Source organism: Mustela lutreola, chromosome 7 (genome assembly GCF_030435805.1).
Source record: "Mustela lutreola isolate mMusLut2 chromosome 7, mMusLut2.pri, whole genome shotgun sequence".
NCBI classification, from domain to species: domain Eukaryota; kingdom Metazoa; phylum Chordata; class Mammalia; order Carnivora; family Mustelidae; genus Mustela; species Mustela lutreola.
The window spans coordinates 37,542,196-37,551,820 of NC_081296.1; positions in this window are offsets into that span (position 1 = coordinate 37,542,196).

Below are 9,625 nucleotides of genomic sequence, written 5' to 3' on the forward strand. Positions count from 1 at the left end.
GAGGACAGAGGATGGCCATGAGGTAGGGGAGTCCCAGGGGCTGAGACTGGAGAAGGGCAAGGACCGCTCTTGGAGAGCCAGGCCCAGGGCAGGGGCTGTCTCGGGGCTTTGAGGCTGTGGGGAGATCAGGGCACAGGCTCTCGTTCTTAGCTAGACCCTGCCTCAGAGCCAGCACTTGGCGTGAAACCCTAGCCAGCGCTGGCTCCTGCTCCGCTTTCTTTTTTTCTTAATAAGGTCGAATCAGAGTGAGTTAGAGGAGCCAAGTTTCCTGTTAGGCTCTGTTTGAATAAACTCTGCTCTGAACAGAGCTTGGGCCTCTGCATCAGTTCCCTGGGCCAGGGCCATGGCCCTGCCAGCCGTCCCCGCTGAGACCAGAGAGCTGGGGTCCCCAGGATGACCCGGCCAGGGACCTGACTTGGCCCTTGGCCATTCCCTGGGGAAGCCCGTTCCGCTCTCAGGGCTTCGGTCTTCATCTGTGTCTTGGGGGTGATAATATGTTTCTTGTGGTAAATTTGGGAGGATGAAGTGGGAAGATTATGAAAAGTGCCCGGCACAGAGCCAGGCACACGGCCACTATCTTTCCTCCTCTTGCACCAGTGGCAGGAGGAGAGGCTCCTCTCCCATGGGTGTTCCCTCTCCCCACTTCCCCCTCCGTTTTCTCAGTCCCTTTCCTGTTTGGATCTGTCTCCAGCATCCTTCCTAGTCCAGGGGAAGCTTTGTGTGGAGGGGGCCTGGTACCACCCCTTTCCACCTCTTCACTTCCTCCCTCAAGCTCCTTCTCCCTGCCTGCCTGCAGCTCTGTGAGCCCAGGGGAGCCTGCCCAGCTCCCCGTCTCCAGACACTGTGCCAGGCCTTGCCTCAGTAGCTGGAGGTGTCCTGGCATCCTCCCAACTGAAACCTTCGGAGTGGCAGCTCACAGAGAATTGGACAGGCCGCAAAGGGTGCTGAGCTTGGCTTAAGCGAGGCCCTTGAGTCACCAGGCTGGGCTGGCCTGAGTTGTCTGGATGTAAAGGGATGGCGTGGGGGCTCCTCTCTAGGTCTTGTCCTTACAGGCTGGGATTCACAGCCACATTTTAAAGATCTAGCCCTGTGGTTGAGGTTTGTTGCACCGGCACTAGGAACCAGGCTCAGGGGACCTCAGGAGGGCCAGCGATCCAGGGCTGAAAGTTTGCCGATGGCATGTGACTTCATTAAGACCTACTGTGTGCTTGAATCTGGGCTTTGTTGGTGGTGCTCTCATAGAGCAATTAGCGTCCTGTGACCCTAGGATGGAAATCCAGGTTCTGGAAAATCCATGCAGGAGTGAGGAAGCATCAGGCCTGACCAGCAGAGGGTCTGGGGAGCAGAGGAGGAACTGAATGTGGGACTCCTCACTGCTTTGCAGAGGGAAGGACCAGGAGGCCCACTGGGGGGGGGGGGGGTTGGGGTCTGAATGTTTCTTTGATGGGGGGTGGAGTGGGGTGGTAGGGGTGAGGCAGAGGGGCTTCCCCTCCTCCCCATGATCACTGGCTGCTGAGCCCGGGGCCCTGGCACCTGGGTGGACAGCTCAAGAAAGGCCATTGATGGGATCTGTGTTGAATTGGGAATGGAAGCTGCAGCCCAACCAGCCTTGAACTACGTATACCCCCGGCACTGTTTCCGGACAGGCGGCTGAGGGGAGTGAGGAATGAGGAGGGCTGGTGAACTGGCACAGAAGTTGTGGACTCTGCAGGGAGAGGACCACCGAGTGACCACTGCCAGCTGAGGCCTGTGCTGTCCCCTCCCAGGCAGCAACATCTGGCGCAATGGTTGGGAAAGCAGGGGGGCTTTGGTCCCCAGAGCCAAGAAAGCCAAGGGAGGGGCCCATGGAAGGGACTTCGGCCCTTTGGTTTGGAGCAGCTCTCTCTAGGGCTGGAACTCTGGAGAAGTCCGGAAGTGGGGGAGGTGAGGTCAGGACCTTTTCAAGGGACAGATGTGGGGGGAGGGGAGGGAAGGAACCCACCCTTCTCTAGGACCCAGAGGAATTCAGTGGCTCTGGCTGCCTCCCACTCTGCTTTTCCTCCCAGCTTTCTGCACAACCCCCTCCCGGTTCCCTGGGGAATTGGAAATACCAGAGCTGAAATAACAGTCTGGGCACCGAGGCAAGTTTCCATGACTCCACGGAAGCAGGAAGCCCCCTCAGTCCCCCTCGGCCACCAGCCTGGCCAGTTTCTCCCTTTCCTGACTTTCTCCCCCACTCAAGAGGCAGGCATGGCTGGGGCCTGCTGATTGGAAACCTTCCCTGTTCCCACCCCCAACCCCTCCAACCCAGGGCTCAGAACTGGTAGAGGCCAAGCTGATCCTCAGTACCAGAAGGAAGAGAGGGGGAGCTCCTCCCAAGGCCTTCCTCAGTGGAGGGGTTGGCTGGGGCCTGCTGGGTGGAGAGCCCCTTCTGTCCAGGTTGGGGGGCAGGTGGACCTCAGCCAGCGTGCAGTGGGAAGAAGGAGGGAGCAGAGCCCCCTGTCCAAAGGAGAAAGACCCAGAGGGATGCCAGTCCCTTCAGCTACAGCCCTGTAAAGCTGGAGGAGAGAAACTGAGGAAGGAACCCAATGATGCTGACTAATAATGCCCTGGCAAGGCTAAGGGAAACCTGTGTCCTCTCCTTTTCCTGCCTCTTTTAACTCTCATTTGGGTCTCACTGGGTTTCTCTAGCTTTTGTTTCTTTTTCAATAGCCCCCCACTCCCCAGCCATTCACTCCCTCCATCTCTGCGGCTCGAAGTCTCTTCCACCCGTCTGTGCTTTCACGTGGCTTACCCACTCACGTCCTCTGCTGCCAGTGTTTCTCCCAACTAGTCCATTTGTCTGCGCATTCCATCAGCAGGCCCCCTGCACGCCAGCTGAATGCCAGCCCCTGGGCGGGCGGGGCGGGTGACAGAAGGTGCACCTGGCCAGTTCCCCAAGACCTTGAGTCTGATACTTGGGCTTCTACTAAGAGGGTGTTTTGCAGGCGGTTCTGGCCAAGAGGAAATGCTGAGATGGATTAAGCTACTGTATGTCGCAGGACTGGACAGAGTTAAGGTTCTTCACTGATAGTACTCTCTGTAGTTGAGTGTATGTGACCCTTGACCCCGACTCCAGGAGTCCTTCAGGAATTCAGTTTTACCCACCTGGGTCCTGGAAGTGGGGGGCACAGGGTATGAAAGCGGAGTGGAGACAAGATACCAGCGATCTCTCCCTTATGTCTCCTACAGCTTTTTAATTGCAGATTACAAAGGAAACATGTCAATTACAGAAAATTTAAAATGTAGACTAATAAAAAATTGACTTACTCTGTAACGTAGAGAAAACTACTCTCTTCGGCTTCCCCCTCCCCATCCCTTTAAAAAATCGAGATCGTACTGCCTACGTTGTCTTATAACCTGCTTTGTTTACGTGATATTTGGTGACCATTTTCCCATGGCAGAGTAACAGTCAAAACCTGCTTCCCTTTCCAAGTATTCTCATTGCTCACTGGAGCTCCTGTTTGCCTAGAAGAAGAGGTGGTCAAGCTTTCATTCCCTCTGGGTAGGACCCTGGGGGAGGGGGGCTAGCTCCAGCACCCACCCCTCCCCTGTGAAGCCCTCACCCCCTTCAAGGCTAAGCCTGGACCCTGAGACCATTATTGTCAGACCTTCCATTTCCCTCAGACAGGATGAACTCAGCTCTAACTGGGGACCATCCTGACAGGGTGAAGACGGCAGGTGGAATGGTAGGGGTTGCCTTAATTTCTATCTGCCCAGGAGGCTGGCCAGCTCCTTCCTTTTTGGAGCAGGTGGTAGTTACCAGCCTTAAGCCTACATAACCAGGAGGGACTGCGGGGACCCTAGAAGACCTGCACCACAGACATTTTTGTGTTTCTCAGAAAGAGAAGCATCTGGCAACTTAAAATTCCAAAAACAGCTGTAACATTTTTTACTATAATATATACATAGAAAAGAATGCGACGTGTACAGCTTGATGAATGATCGCAAAGTGAGCACATCCGTGGAATTACCACCTAGACCAAGAAATGGAACATCCCAGCAGCTGGCCACCGCTATCAGGAAGCTCCTGGAAGTTCTGCCTGTGTCAGCACTCGGCCGCATCTAAAACAATTTTTCTTCAACAGATTTTTAATGACTGAATTATGTGCATAAATCATAATAACCTCCCTTGGTTGGTTTCATTTTACTTTCTTAGCTCTTCTCAATGATGGTGTAATCTAGCACAGGAACCTTTGTGTCTGCCCTGCCCTGTACTGGCCTCAGAGTGCCCCGGTTTGGTGCCAGCCCTCCTTTGTGCATTGTAGGACTCACTCTGCCTTTTTTCTTTCTGTAAAATGGGAAGAACGATAAGGATTTAAATGAGGTGACATATGAGGTGTGTTTAGTACATGGTCTCATGTGTACAAACACTTAGAAAACAGCAGGCTTTATTAGTGCCTTAGATGAATTAGAAGTTGGATTTCTGGAGAAAGGGTTTGAATATTTCTAAGGTTATTTTATTTGTCAGAGAGAGAGCGAGAGAGCAGGGGGAGTGGCAAGCAGAAGGAGAAGCAGGCTCTCTGCTGAGCAAGGAGCCAGATGCGGGGCTCGATCCCAGTATCCCAGGATCATGACCTGAGCTGAAAGCTTAACCCACTGAGCCAGCCAGGTGTCCTTATTTCTAAGGTTTTGACACAAGTTACTCAGCTGCTCCCAGAAATGTGGTCTCCATTTACCTGCCCAGAATGCCCTGGCTCTTATCACTACCGTGTACTGTCTTCTTAAAAGAGCATTTGACATTGGGTAGGGTTACAAACACAGTGTATTTTTTTTTTTTTTCAGTTGTCTTTCTTTGATTACCTGGGTGAGTGAGCCTTTTCTCTTGTGTTTGTTGACCTTCCTTATGCTTCTATGTTTGTACACAAGTCTGTTCTAGGACAGTCGCCAGAATGGTCCTTTGAAGACATGAGTCAAAATTTCTCTCTTCTGCTTAAAACCCAGCAGTGCCTCCCCATTTCACCAGGAATAAAAGCCAAAGTCCTCTTTGTGGCCTCCTGGGTCCTCACTGTTTGGACCCTCACTCTCCCTGCTCCACCACACCTGCCCCCCCCACCATCCCTCCAGCACGCCACCCTGCCCCACCCCCCACAGCGCTCTGAACTTGTTCAAGGCTTTGCTCAATGAGATCCCAGTCCCTCACTCCTGATCTCCTTATTTATTCTTCTTTTTCTTTTACCCATAGTACTTCTAAAATACGGCACCATTTACTCCTTTGCTGCCTGTCTCCCCCTAGCATGTAAGCTCTATAAGGCTAGGCACCTTTGTCTTGGTCACTGCAGTGTCTCGAGTACCTAGAACTGTGTCTGGCAGGTAGGAGGCACTCGGCAAAATATTTATTGACTCACTGAATAAACGGTGAATTTCCTGGCCATAGTCTTCGACTATTGGGTTTTTAAAAAAATTTTTTATTTATTTGACAGAGAGAGAGAGAGATCACAAGTAGGCGGAGAAGCAGGCAGAGAGAGAGAGAGAGAGAGGAGGAAGCAGGCTCCCCGACAAGCAGAGAGCCCAATGCGGGGTTCTATCCCAGAACCCTGAGATCATGACCCAAGCCGAAGGCAGAGGCTTAAACCATTGAGCCACTCAGGCGCCCCATTCTTCAACTATTTTCCATCATCACAATCATCTGTGTAGTCTGGACTTATAAGATGTGATATATTTAGCACTTTTCCATACAGAACTCTGTCACATCTTACACAATGAATTTTTGAAGTTTGTTGTTCATATTAATATTTTTTATACTGATGTGCCAAAGGGCTTTGTTTTTTCTGCTGTCAAATTATTTGTTTCCCCTTACGATCTCAGACTTTGTCGTGTGACTTTTGCCTTCACCAAGCATATATATATTTTCATTAAAGTTTCTTTCATGGTTTTATGATTTCGCTTTTTAAAAAAAAGATTATTTATTTTGGAGACAGTGTGTACGCATAGTGGGGAGGGGCAGAAGGAGCCAGACAATGTTGTTAGGCTCCCCGCTGAACGTCATTCTCATTCTCGCTGGGGTTCAATCTCAGCGCTGAGATCAGGACCTGAGCCGAAAATCAAGACTGACTGTGCCCCACCCCCCCACCAGGTGCCCCCGTGATTTCATGTTTTAATTCCTTAACCTCTTTGTCTTCATGTGTGGTAAGAAGTAAGAACATAACTTTAAAACAAATTAAGCAACTATCCCAATATGGATCATAAGCGAATCACTCACTTTCTAGTCATCTGAAAGGCCATTAATCATATACTGAATATATTTTATGTGTTTGGGCTTTCCATTCCATTGGCCTGTCAGATCATTCTTACACTGATACTGCCCATTTTAATAATCGTGACAGTTCCCTTTATCATTTTGAAGTTGTGTTTTGCTGCCGTTATTTATTGCCAAAGTAAACAAAATCAAAACAATACTTCTGGGAACTGGAATACGATTAAACTTTTAGATTGATTTAGTGACAAACAACTTTACACCATTGAGTGTTTCCATTCAGAAACATAGTGTATCTTTCTACTATGAAGGTCTCTATTCTTGTTATTCTTCAGTGAAGTTTTGTTTTATAGATGAGTCTGTTTCATGCTTCTTTTCATGAAATGCAGAAATTGTGTCCATGGTGGGCGGCTTCTGAAATGGCTCACGGTGACCCCTGGAAATTCTCACTTGTATGATCCCCTCCCCTCGTCTGTGGGCTGACCCTAGTGACCCGCTTTTAATGAGTAGAATACGGCAAAAAGTGATGGGATGTTACTTCTGTGATTATGTTATAAGAAACTGTGACTTTTGTCTTGCTAGAACTCTCTCCGGCCCTCTCACTTGTCTGCTCTGATCACACCAGCTGTCATGTTTGTGAGCCACCTTATGGGAAGCCCACGTGGCAAGGAACTGAGGGTGACTTCCGGCCAAATAGTAGCAAGGAACTGAGGCCCTCAGCCCCACAGCCTATGAGGAACAGAATCCTACCCGCAACCATGTGGGTGAGCTTCCCCGAGTGAACCTTCAGATGAGACCACAGCCTTGGCTAAGAAATTGACTGTAGCCTCGTGGGAGACCCTGAGTCAGAGAACTCAGCTGAGCCACACCCAGACTCCTGACCCACAGAAACTGAGATGATAATGTTGTAAACTTCTAAGCTTTGGGGTAATCTGTCACAGAGCGAAGGATAACTAATTTAGCATCTTTTATTTGGTTTTGTTGTGTGTATTGTGTTTTCTAACAGGTTAGTAGGCAGTAGAAAGGACATTAATTTTTCTGTGGTTGTTCTGTAACTGGCCGCTTCACTCAAATCTTCTATTCTGATAATTTTGTATTTTCCGAGTTTTTCAAAGAAGACTGTTGTATTTACAAATATGTTATAATTTGTTCTCTCTTTTTTTGGGTGGGGTCTAACTGCATTAGCTAAGATCTTAAGAACAAAGTTGAATAACAAAACAGTAGAAATCTTCCTTGTCTCCGTATTTAATGAGAATGTTTCTTGACTTCCACTCTTTTGGTGTTGCCTGTGGGTTTGAAAGTTTAGTATTTTTTTTTATCATGTGAGATAAGTATACTTCAATTTCCAGTTCACTAGAGCTTTTTAAAAGAAAGTCAGGAAATGGATGTTGACATTTACCGAACATCTATTGGGCATGTGAAATGATCTTTTTCTTCTCTGACCTGTTGCTGCGGTTAATCAGCTCACTGTGTTTGGGATAGAACATCAGCCATGCATTCCAGGAAGGTTTGCTCATGGTGTATTATTTTAATATATTGCTGGACTTACTTTTGACTTCATCTGATTAAACTTTTATTAGGACTTTTACATCTATATAAATGAGACTAGTGTATGACTCACTCATGTATCCCATCTTTCTTCGGTGCTAGCTATATTTTAATACCAGGGTTGTTCTGGTTCTACAAAGAGAAGTGTGTGTGTGAGTCAAGGTCCTGGCTCCCTGTCTCCCAAAATGGCTTAGATAGAGACACCTGAATGAAGGGACGACATACAGATGTGTGAATAAGGGGAAGGGAACAGACAAGGGATGGCAAGGCACCTGGAGACTAGCAGTGAACAGGAGCCATTACCATCCCCGGGACCACAGGGACAGGGGAGGAACCCATGTGTCTAGAGCACAGAGACAGCTGGAACGGAGGCTGGGAACATTAATGCCTAGAGAGAGGGCACTAAAGTAGGGAGGGAGCAGGAAAGGGTATCCCAAACAATCCTGCCCCCCACCAGTCTCCTGCCCATGCCTCCTGTGGTCAGAAGCCAGCCAGAAGCTGGCAGACCAGGCAGCCTCCGGGATGAATGCAATTTCTGGGGGTCAGTTCTCTGGAACCTGGGACAAGGCAGGAAAGGGTGTGGTTTCTGTCTCATGATGGGACCCCGATGGATCTGTCCAGAGCCATGTGTCTAACTGCTTTTATTTATTTATTTATTTTTTAAAGATTTTATTTATTTATCAGAGGGGGGGGTGGAGAGAGAGCACAGGCAGACAGAATAGCAGGCAGAGGCAGAGGGAGAAGCAGGCTCCCCGCCAAGCAAGGAGCCCGACGCGGGACTCGATCCCAGGACGCTGGGATCATGACCTGAGCCGAAGGCAGCTGCTTAACCAACTGAGCCACCCAGGCGTCCCTCTAACTGCTTTTAAATATTCGCTCCCAGGTCTTTTATACAACTTCCTCAACAGATTTTTATTTTTTTTGATTCCTAAGATTTTGCTTCTCTCCTGCTTGCTAGGAGTGCATGGCTGAGTATCCCCCACCATGGAAAGAAGGGCTGTGTGTGATGTGTCCTAAGTTCTGGTGTGTAGGAAAGTCTTTCTCTCTTGTCTTCATGCAAGAACACACCTGGAAGATGGTTGCAATTTTAGTTCACAACTGTGACCTCTCAAAACGCTGTAGAAGAGTGGTTCCCAAATGTATTCCATTCAGCACCCTCTGACTGTGTGGGTTTTATGGGGCTCATGGGGTTTCATTGAGTTCGTGGGTTTCAAGGGTTTCATTGTCAAATAAATGTGGAACACTGTGCTCTCTAATCTTGCTAAGTTAACAAGATACACTAACACTTTAAAAGTCCCGAGAAAGCCTCATCAGTCTGGGATTTGTCTTTTTTTTTTTTTTTTTTTTTTTTGCTTCATTAAGCATTTCTTAAGTTTGTTTTATGGCAGAAGCTCTTTTCTCCAACAGAAGCATTTCTCAGCATTCCATGGAATCTCTCTTCCAATTATACATTTTCAGAAATATTGTAGATACTCCCTGCATCTCTCCTCCATGGGTGCTTATAGGATTATTTCTTTATCCTTAAAATGAACAAAATCTTGGGTGGTATTTCCAAAGATGCCTTTGTTTTTACTAATTTGACTTAGATAAGAAGGAACTTTTTTTTTTTTTTTTTTTTTTTTTTTTTTTTAGATTTTATTTATTTGACAGGGAGAGAGAGAGATCACAAGTAGGCAAAGATGCAGGCAGAGAGAAGAGGGGAAGCAGGCTCCCTGCCGAACAGAGAGCCCAATGCAGGGCTTGATCCCAGGACCCCGAGATCATGACCTGAGCCAAAGGCAGAGGCTTAACCCACTGAGCCACCCAGGTGCCCAAGAAGGAACCTTTTAACCTTATAGGCTCAGGCTTTTCATCAGCCTTCTT